At 35.0% G+C, this 9,876-nt stretch overlaps 1 non-coding gene across 1 annotated transcript; it reads right to left on the bottom strand.

Annotated features, from left to right (window-relative positions):
- Positions 1-8,432: 8,432 nt before the first annotated feature.
- On the bottom strand, positions 8,433-8,535 carry LOC127558449 (U6 spliceosomal RNA). Its single transcript, XR_007952838.1, has one exon. It is a non-coding gene; the product is annotated as a U6 spliceosomal RNA (small nuclear RNA).
- Between the last annotated feature and the right edge of the window lie 1,341 nt (positions 8,536-9,876).

Genomic DNA, 9,876 nt, shown 5'->3' with positions numbered 1-9,876 from the left:
AAACTTAAGCAAGTCACTCCCTTCTTTGTTTTTCTTTCTATTCCCTTCACCCCATCTGTCCTTAAAGGAAATGAGAGAAAATCTGAATGGGAGATCTGAAACACCCTAGACAAACAACAGAATATCACCTTTTCCCTGCTTAATTGAACAAAGGGTAGGAAAGAGGAATCAACTATTTATGGAAGCAGATACTTAAAGGGGAAACTGACTTGAGGACATGGTATGATAGGGAAGTCATATGAAAATTTACTTCTCCTATTTTAAAATGAGGAAAAAGACAGAATTGGAAAATAGATCACAGATTTCAACTTCTCTACCTATAAAGATATATATTTGCATAAAAAAGTAAAGTAAGATCATTACTTAGTTTTAGTCAAAGCAAATTTACTCCTGCAAAGCCAATTAACCATTTTTTTTCTATAAATATATTTACATATGATAAAGCTTATTGGGTTATGCTATGAATTTGATCGTGGAGTGTCATTGTAATTCAGAACTGAAAGAAGATACATAATGATGTGAGCTTTACAAAGTAAATAGCTTTCCCACACACAAGATCCTGACAAAAGAACTCCCAATTAAATAAAGATATGTTTGTGATATAATTTATCCTCCAAAAAGTAATAAAAATATATTTACATAGTGCTTTCCAATTCCAAAATAGAATCTTCACAGTAATCTTATGAAGATATGAGGATAAGTATTAAATTCATTTTACATATGAAGAATCTAAGGCTCAAGGGGATGAGATGATTTGCTAGAGATTCCATGGTTGGTCATTGTTTAAGCTGGACCATAAGCCCCCTCCCTCTGATTTTAAATCCAATGCTTTTGTCATTGTGTCCCTCTCTTGTGACTCTAAACAAAAGCTTATTTTCTTCTAAATGCTGGATTTGGATGTAAAATATATGGATTACAGAATATACTCCATTATTAATACTCATTATGGATCAAACACAGACTTCTATTCAATGTGCCTGGCACATAGAAGGCACTTAACAAATTATTGTTGACTCGTTGATTCAATTACTAGGAACTTCATCAGTGTGAGTATTTTTTTCCATTTCTTCCAAAACCCTCCATGCAGAGATATATGTTGGAGCCAGCTTGCCGAAGCTCAGGAAGATGATTGCTAAATTTTTATTGGAGGTATTTATATCTTGGAAATTGGCAAATACTACAAATCATCAAGACTTGATTTATTTTTTTTATTGATGTCCAGACTTAATCAGTTAATGGAGAAAATGCTAACAATGTAGATTAAAATTTAAAAGTGTTTTGGGCACACTTTTTTCAGAGACCTGGTTGTTAAATACACACACAGAAAGTGCACACATAGACACATAGACACATGTAATATAGGTATGTGTGTATATATACATATGTATGTGTATGTATATATTATATACATATATGTATGTATACATTATATATATATGTGTGTGTGTAAATATATATATATATAGTATTAGCAAACCGTTTACTCATTAGAATTTTTGAAATTAGTTAGTCTGGCCCTATGACTCCAGAGTGTCCTCACACTTTTACACACACACACAAACACACAGACACACATGTGTGTGTATTTGTATATACACACATATATGTATATGTATATGTGTATGTGTATATACTCATGTATACATATTTTTGTTTTCTGAGACAAAGCATCCCAGCCTAAAATAATTCAATAAAGCTCCCTTTATAAATATTCATGTTCATATTTCCTAAGAAATGCAACTTTCATCCTTTTTCTGTAACTCAGAAATTATTGACAAGCCTCTGACTTCCTAGAACTGAATAAAAATTTCATATTTCTCAGAAAAAACTTATGAATGTGCTATATGCTTTCAAAGAATTTCTCCATACATTATCTCAGGTCAGTACTAGGGTTAGATATTGGACTTATGATTTTATTGACATCCAAAGAACTCCTTGATAAGAAAACTCCCTCCACTAATGTAAGTTGGCACTTTCTTTGAAAGTTATAGTCTTGGAGACATTCCTAGAACTCTAACAAGTCATGGCTTGCCCAGGGTTACATAGCCAATGTGTGTCAAGGGCAAGATTTAAACCTGTGCTTTCCAAGTACCACTCCATCATCTCTCTGGGCACTCCTTATCTCAGATAATCTCAGATAATCAGCCCCAGTTTTCAGATAAAGTAATATATCTAAAATGTTGCATAATCTTTAGGGACACTTTTGTTTCCAGCCCACATATTATTGTCAACAAATAAAAAGAATGAAGAGGTTAAAAAATGAGATGGGTACACAGCTAAAAGACCAATGTAAGCAAAATGTGGTAGTCGATGCCCTTCGTAGTCACTAGAGGAAACACCTGTATGCTGATGTTCCTCCTGTAAGTAATATTGGATGTTAAGAAAAAAAGAAATGTTATCTCCAGGTCAACTTCTAAGTTCGTTTTCAGTTCTACTTCTGACTTCCTCTGTGATATCAAATGAATAATTTCACCACAAGGAAGAGTTGTTATTCCTGAGCAAAGAGAGAAATTTGTAAGATTGATGTGTGTCAGATCTATCATACAAGGTGTCAAGTAGTTATTGAATATTTCACATGTACCAAGGTCTTGTGGACCTTAAGAATAGACAGGTCCTCCAGCTATAAACAGAATGATATAATATTCATGGCACCAAATTCAGACTCAAAAGACTGAAGTATGAATATCACCATTACTAATTTCTCCATGTGGCTTTAGGTTATATATAACTGATCTCTGAGTTTCAGTCACTTTATCTCTCTGGACCTCAGTTTCCTCATCTGAAAAATATGGAGATATAAGTTTTTACCTAGATAACCTCGAAATTATCTGTAATGCCTACGAAGCTCTGACAAAGGTGACAAACAGAATAGATGCTATTTGTGGGAAATTTACAGGGACAGCCATCTTTAGACTGTGAGCTTCATTTGAAGGCATGGCCTCTATATTCTATGGTGTCACTAAAAGTGCTTAGCAAAGGAATAATAGGTAATAATAGCTAGCAATTATCTAGTATATTAAGATCTGTAAAGCAGTTTACAATATTACTTTATTTTTTTCTCCATAATACCCATGAGAGGGAGATGCTACTATTATCCCCATTTTACAAATGAGGGACTGAGGCAGGAAAAAGCTAAATAACCTATCCAAGTACCCAGTTAGTAAGTGTCTGAGTTCAGATTTGAATTCCATTCTTCATTACTCCAGCTCCAATACTCTATCCATCGTATTACCACACTGTTTCTAATGAAGTACTAAGTGAATTTTTATTTATTGACTTATATTGCATAATAACCATTCAGAGTCATTGGCATTACAAATATCAAGCTTTAAAAAATGCAACTTTTTTAAATGTATTGATATCATTCACTTTTACCTCACCTGGATTTCCTCTTCTATCATAGCACTTACCATTCCCAAAAAGTCATCTCTTAGAATGACAACAACAAAAGATTCAATTTCATTAATTAAATTCTACTACTTATTAAATTCCCTACTCTGAGATCCCAGTGTGGTTTAGAGCAGTGTCTCTTAAACTTTTTTTCCACTCAGAACTCCTTTTCACCCAAGAAATTTTCACATAATCCCAAGTGGATAGGTATATAAAATAGCTATACAAATCAAACATTTGCTGATAATAAATCATACATTCATGACCCCCTCCATTCAGTTATGTGACCCCATGGAAGGAAGGAACGAAGGAAGGAAGGAAGGATGAAGGAAGGAAGGAAGGAAGGAAGGAAGGAAGAAAGGAAGAAAGGAAGGGAGAGGAAAAGAAAGGAAGAGAAGGGAGGGAGAGAGGGAAGGGAAGGAAGGAAAGAAAGAAGGAGGGAAGGAAGGAAGGAAGGGAAGGAGGGAGGGAGGGAGGAAGAAAAGAAGGGAGGGAGAAAGGAAGAAAAGAAGGGAGGGAGGGAGGAAGAGAGGAAGAAAGGGAGGGAGGAAGGAAAGGAGGGAGGGAAGAAGGAAGGAAGGGAGGAAGAGAGGGAGAAAAGAAGGAAGGAAGGAAGGGAGGGAAGGAGGAAAGAGACACACATATACACAAAAAAAGAGAAAAATAGGTAAATATGTGGTGTGAGGAGTTTTAAAGGACCATTAGTATTCATCTCAGGTATTTACCCAAAGGCGTCAATTCTAGATTGGTAATTCCTGCCCTATATAGCATTATGCTGGCATCAATCAAGTTGATATTTCTGGCCAGGATTGACAAGATGCTTTGCCCCAAATTTAGTAAAGTGAGAACTCTATTTGAGAGATAAACAGATTTAAAGTTATAGATAGAGATACAAACAAATACAGATATAGATACAGATATAGATACATATATATATAATATATAATATATATATAATTTATATATATATATGTACAGATAGATACAAATAGATACAGATGATACAGCCACAAATATACTCATGGATACTTCAATCAGACTTTTCATACTACCAAACTTGAAACTGAAAGTCAACCCTTGCTTCTTTCCTAATCTTCTTATTTATTTTTTTTATTATTATTGTAGAAAGCACCATCATCTTTCCAGCCATTTTGGTTCACAGTTTTGATGGCATTCTCAAACTCATCCTCTTCTGAACTCTACTTATTCAACCAGTTGTCAAATCTTCTTGTCTTGTCCCAATACCACAACCCTCAAACTTCTTTTCTCCCTTCATACAACCACTATTATCATCAGCTTTCCATCATCACAGTTATCACCATAGCTTTCTATTTGGTCTTCTTATCTAACGTCTCTCTCCACTGCAAATCATTTCCCTAATATCTAAAGTAATTTTGCTGAAGTACAAGTTTTAGCATATTACCCAGGCCTCCCCATAACTCAATAAATTCCAAGGGTAATCTATAACCTCTAAAGTAAAATATAAATTCCTCTGTCTCTCATTTAAAAATCTTTATAATTTCTTCCCTTCGTAACTTTCAGCCTCCATATACATTGTTCCTTTCCATTAGCTGCATGATCCAGACATACTTGTTTACATGCCTTTCTTCACACATGTGACATTTCGTCTCTTGCCTCCTTACCTTGGCATTGACTCTTTCTTATGCCTAAAATAGTCTTCTTCTCTTCTTCTACCTTTCCCAACTCAGATCATATTTCAGTTTTTATGTAAAAAAGCTCCTAGAACTCTACCTCCTAAAACTCCTGTTCATTTCATATATAATTTTAATATACTTAGATACATAAATCTCACCTCTCCTATTAGAATCTTACCTAGAGGACAGGGACCCATACACTTTTGTTTTTGCATCTCTAAAGATTGTTTCTTCCTGACTTCCTGACACACAGTAGGTACTTATTAAATATTTGTTGATTGATGGATTACATATTGTACTTCATAGAAACTATTCATTATGAAACAGACAAGGATAAACAGGAGAATATAATTTAAGGCCTTGCTACAGTGTTTATGACTATTTATTTAGCCATAAATGTCTTCACTGTCACAGAGAAGCCAAGCTCTATAGATAGGGCTAGAATGGATTGATTGATAAGGAAGTAGGGAACTTTTTGCTAGGTATATGTCAGTGATGAAAATATTACAAGCAGGTCAAAAGTCAAGGCTCTCCTAAATTCTCTGGTGTGTATTGTGAAAGACTTGGTGCTCTTATCAGGGAATAATATTAGGATCAGGTTTCAGGGTAGGAGAAAATCCTACCCATTAAATGAGGAAAAAGAAAAAAGAAAAAAATGGAGACGAGACTCAGAGGAAAGGAAAGAGAAAGAGGGCATTGATGTAATGGAAGTGACATGTTGATGTATTAAGGTCCCTGGAGCATATGAGAAAATATAACTGTTACTTACACATAGGCCCTCTTTTCATATAGTTATCCCTGCAATGCTAAGATGGTAAAGATTGGCTGATTCAGGATGATGTAGTAGAAGGAACATTACCTAGCACAGCCAGAAATTCTACATTCTAGTCCCAGTTCTGAGCCCAGCTAACTGGATGCTCATACATGGCATGAGCAAATTACTTCCTGTTTCTGGGCCTCAGTTTCTTTATCTGTAAAAAAAATAAAGGTGTTAGATTAGATTATCATGAAGATCTTTTAAATTCTAGTGGCTTATCATTAGTATTTGGCATCGAGGAACAAATGCACATTTTCCCATATCCTGAAATAGAATCTGAAGAATGAACAAACTAGAAAGAAAATCCAGAACTCAAATGGTACTCATGCATACTTAGATCTGATTTTAGACTTTCACCAGAGGCAAGATATTGATTTAAATTATAATTCAATTCAACAAGCCTCTATTGAGTACTTAATATGCACAGAGCTCTATACTAGCTCTTAAAAATAGAAATGTAGAAAGAGGTTGACATTTTTCATTAATTGGATAGGGAAAAATATCCTTGAATTTTTATGTTACCTTTTGTTCTGGCTCAAAATGATCTGCATGATTAGCCAGAAAAGTATGAAAATACTAACCATAAATAGACATCTTGGAACAGAAACCTATGAACTCTACCAGACTGGGTTTATAAATAAATCATTTAATTTAAGTCTGAGGGCATTTTCTTTCTCTCTGTCTCTCTGTCTCTGTCTCTCTGTGTGTCTCCACCCCACATCCTCTCTCTCTCTCTCTCTCTCTCTCTCTCTCACTCACTTTCTCTTTCTCTCTCTCTCTCTTTATCTTTCTCTCTCTCTCTCTCTCTCTCTCTCTCTCTCTCTCTCTCTCTCTCTTTCTCTTGTTAGAAGAATGAGGTGGCTATGACTAAAAAGCCATACTGGGGAGAGGTTCCAGTCACTTACTCAAATTATCAGGAACTGAGATGGCCAGCAAATAGCCCTGAAGAAAGGAATCCCAGAAAATGGTAACAGGAAACATTGCCCATTAGTTATTACCAAGTTCACAAAACTAGTAACGAGCAGAAAAACACTTTTTCAGTAGAGATTCCATACCCAGAAGTGAAGAAACCCAGCGAGAATACCCAATGATATCATCAAAAAACAATGATGGTGGTGAAGAATCAGAATTATAGCTCTAAGCATATTTCCTGATCACATTTTTTCTCTATGGGCATGTCCTTCATGCATAATACCAAAATGTGTCAAATTTTTCCATTAATGGTGAATATATGTGTAAAAGAATGTATTCCAAGTACACAGGGAATAGATGTTCTATTGTATCTTTTCCCCCCATGCTATTTCATCAAATGCACTTGCTTTGAACTAGTTATTTCTTCTGGCTATGTAGAAACAATTTAACATATTGGTAGGAGCTCACGAATTGATTTTGAGTAAATGAAAATAAGGTATTTTGAAATTAGTTCAGTTACTCCAGAGTTTATGAAACTCTTTTATGAAACAGCATGCTCCAGGCCCTTTACCCCTTCAAAAAAATATATATTAAAAAAAAAACAGGAAAAAATAGTCTCTGGCTTAGAGTCATTAGCCTCTAATCAAATGAATTCCTTTAAATTCAAATTCACTTTAGTATTCTCAGATATTCCTAAATACATCTGGCTTATACTTTCTATATAAGGAGCATACAGGAACAAAAACCATATAACAGCAGCCTGCAAAAAGAGCAAGAGATTATCCATCGCTGATATCTTTATAACTTGAGGCCAGAGCCCTTGAGTAGAGATGAAAAGAGGAGTGAATAGCTCACTCTTTAATGTGTAGCAAGATCACATCAGAATGCTCACCATGAGCTACAGTCCCCATACTCACAGCATGTGTTCAAAGAGTCACAGGGACAGACTGGTGATCATAGCTCACGACTTCATTCTCACAATTTAAAAAAAAAAATGATCCCTTGGCTGCAATGTAAGTGAATATCCTATTATATTGTAGGCACCTGTATGTTCTCTTCTGGCATTTTATTCCCTTTAGAGTTTGCTTTGTAGTAAAAGAGTTCAGGTATATGAGATTGGACTAACAGAGAAAGGGACCTGTGTTCACCACATAGGTAAGGGCCAAAGAAAACAATTTGGCTTTTTTTAAAGTCAAAAGAATAAACTAGGAGTATTACATGGGAAAGCAACACAGCTAGTATGGATGTACAGACTTTGTGAATAGTTGGCTCTGGAAGTTCTCTAGTGCAAGAAAGAAAATTGGGCTGTGTTTATTGGAAAACAACAAATTATCTCACAGAACATGCCCAATCAGAGTTTACAGGGATAGTTCACTGTGAAATCCAGTTCAACAAAAGTTTTTGACCATGCACTGTATTTTAATGCTGAGGAGTTAAGAAAGATGCAGGAAAAAGATCTGAGACCTGCCCTCAAACTGCTTATTATTAAAAAAAAAAAAAAAAAAAACTTTTAAAGGACACCACAAAACTGTTAAATTGTGTGTGATACAAATAAGTGGTCAGAGATGTTAGGCTATAGAAACAGATCATTAGTCAGGGATTGCGTAACACTAGTTTGTTTTATTTAATTGTAGTCAAATGACATTTTTAAAAAAGTTAAAAATATAGAATGCTTCATCAATTTCATGTCATACTTGCATAGAGGTCACGCTAATCTTCGTATCATTCCAATTTTAGCATATATGCTGCTGAAGCAAGCACCAATAAAGCACTTTTGTCTTTTGCTGCTCCCTAATTGTTTTATATCAACAAATTTTATTTCATATACAACTTTTAGAGAATGAATGTCAAAAAATTATTTTCCCCCTTGTGCTCCCCACAATGAGCACATGATAAATATTCAATAAAAATGAAATAAATATCAATAAGTATGGGAAGGGTTTGGAAAGGCTTAAAGAGAGGGGAAGAAAGGAAAAGGAAAGTGATCTTTCAACACCTGTTGGGAAGTACCTCATTCCCCTTTTGGGAAAATCTAATTTTTTTTTAAATTTTCCTCACTTCAGGTTTAAATTTCCACAAATTCCACTCTTAATTCCTAGTTCCATCATCCTAGGTGAGAATTCTTCCAAATCTAAACAAACCTCCATTCTATAAATGTGTATTTAACATCGATTGGCTGACTTAATCTAGACTCTAGAAATACAAAAATAAAAATCACAACATTCTTGTCCTCAAGGAGTTTGGATTCTAAGAAAGAGAAAAGAGATATAACCTGTGAGCAGAGAAGTATAACAAGGTATTCTGTAATGAAGCAAAGAAAAGACCTAAAGCAAACCCTCTAGGAAGAGAACTTATTTAACTGGATCTATCAAGAAAGCTACACGGAGCAGATGGCAGCTTGAAGCAAGATAAAGAAATTGAATTAAGTCATTCAACATGAATACTGAAACCCAAAAGTAAGAAGGGAAGGGCTAAGGTGAAGAAGAAAACCATCAGGGAAATGCTCAATAAGAGAGAGAGAGATAAAGAGAGAGACAAGATAAAAAGAGAGGCAAAGACAAAAATAGAAAGAGTCAGAGACAAAAGGATAAAGGCAGAGAGAAATAAAGAGAAAGACAAACTAGAGATATACAGAAATAGAAAGATAGGAACATTGGAACAGAAAAATAATGGCAGAGAGACAGATATAGATAAAGACAGATGGAAACAAGGCAGAGACAGAACAATCATGAAGAGGAAGGTAATAGATGACAACAACAAAGATTTCCAATAGATATTAGATAATCACAAAGGAAGAAGAAAGGGAGTTTGATAATGGATGGCTAGAGAGTTGAGAAATGGCAATAGGAAGCAAGAGGTATGCTACCTTCTCTTTGTCTAGTGTGGCAATCTGTGTTAGTGAAGGAGCATCAAGATATTCAAAAGATTCAGGCTCATGAGAGGTCTACCCCCTTTAAAGAAACAAAACCATCTATGGCAGAACACTTGGCCCAACTGTTCAAAGGCTTCTTTGATAAAGAGAATGCTAAGACTGAGATACTGACAAGCCAGAATCCTCACCCCAAAATAACTTCCCAGCCTTATTTCTGTCTCTTTACTTCA

Source organism: Antechinus flavipes, chromosome 3 (genome assembly GCF_016432865.1).
Source record: "Antechinus flavipes isolate AdamAnt ecotype Samford, QLD, Australia chromosome 3, AdamAnt_v2, whole genome shotgun sequence".
Classification (NCBI taxonomy): Eukaryota; Metazoa; Chordata; class Mammalia; order Dasyuromorphia; family Dasyuridae; genus Antechinus; species Antechinus flavipes.
This window is presented reverse-complemented; position numbering and strand designations above follow the sequence as displayed.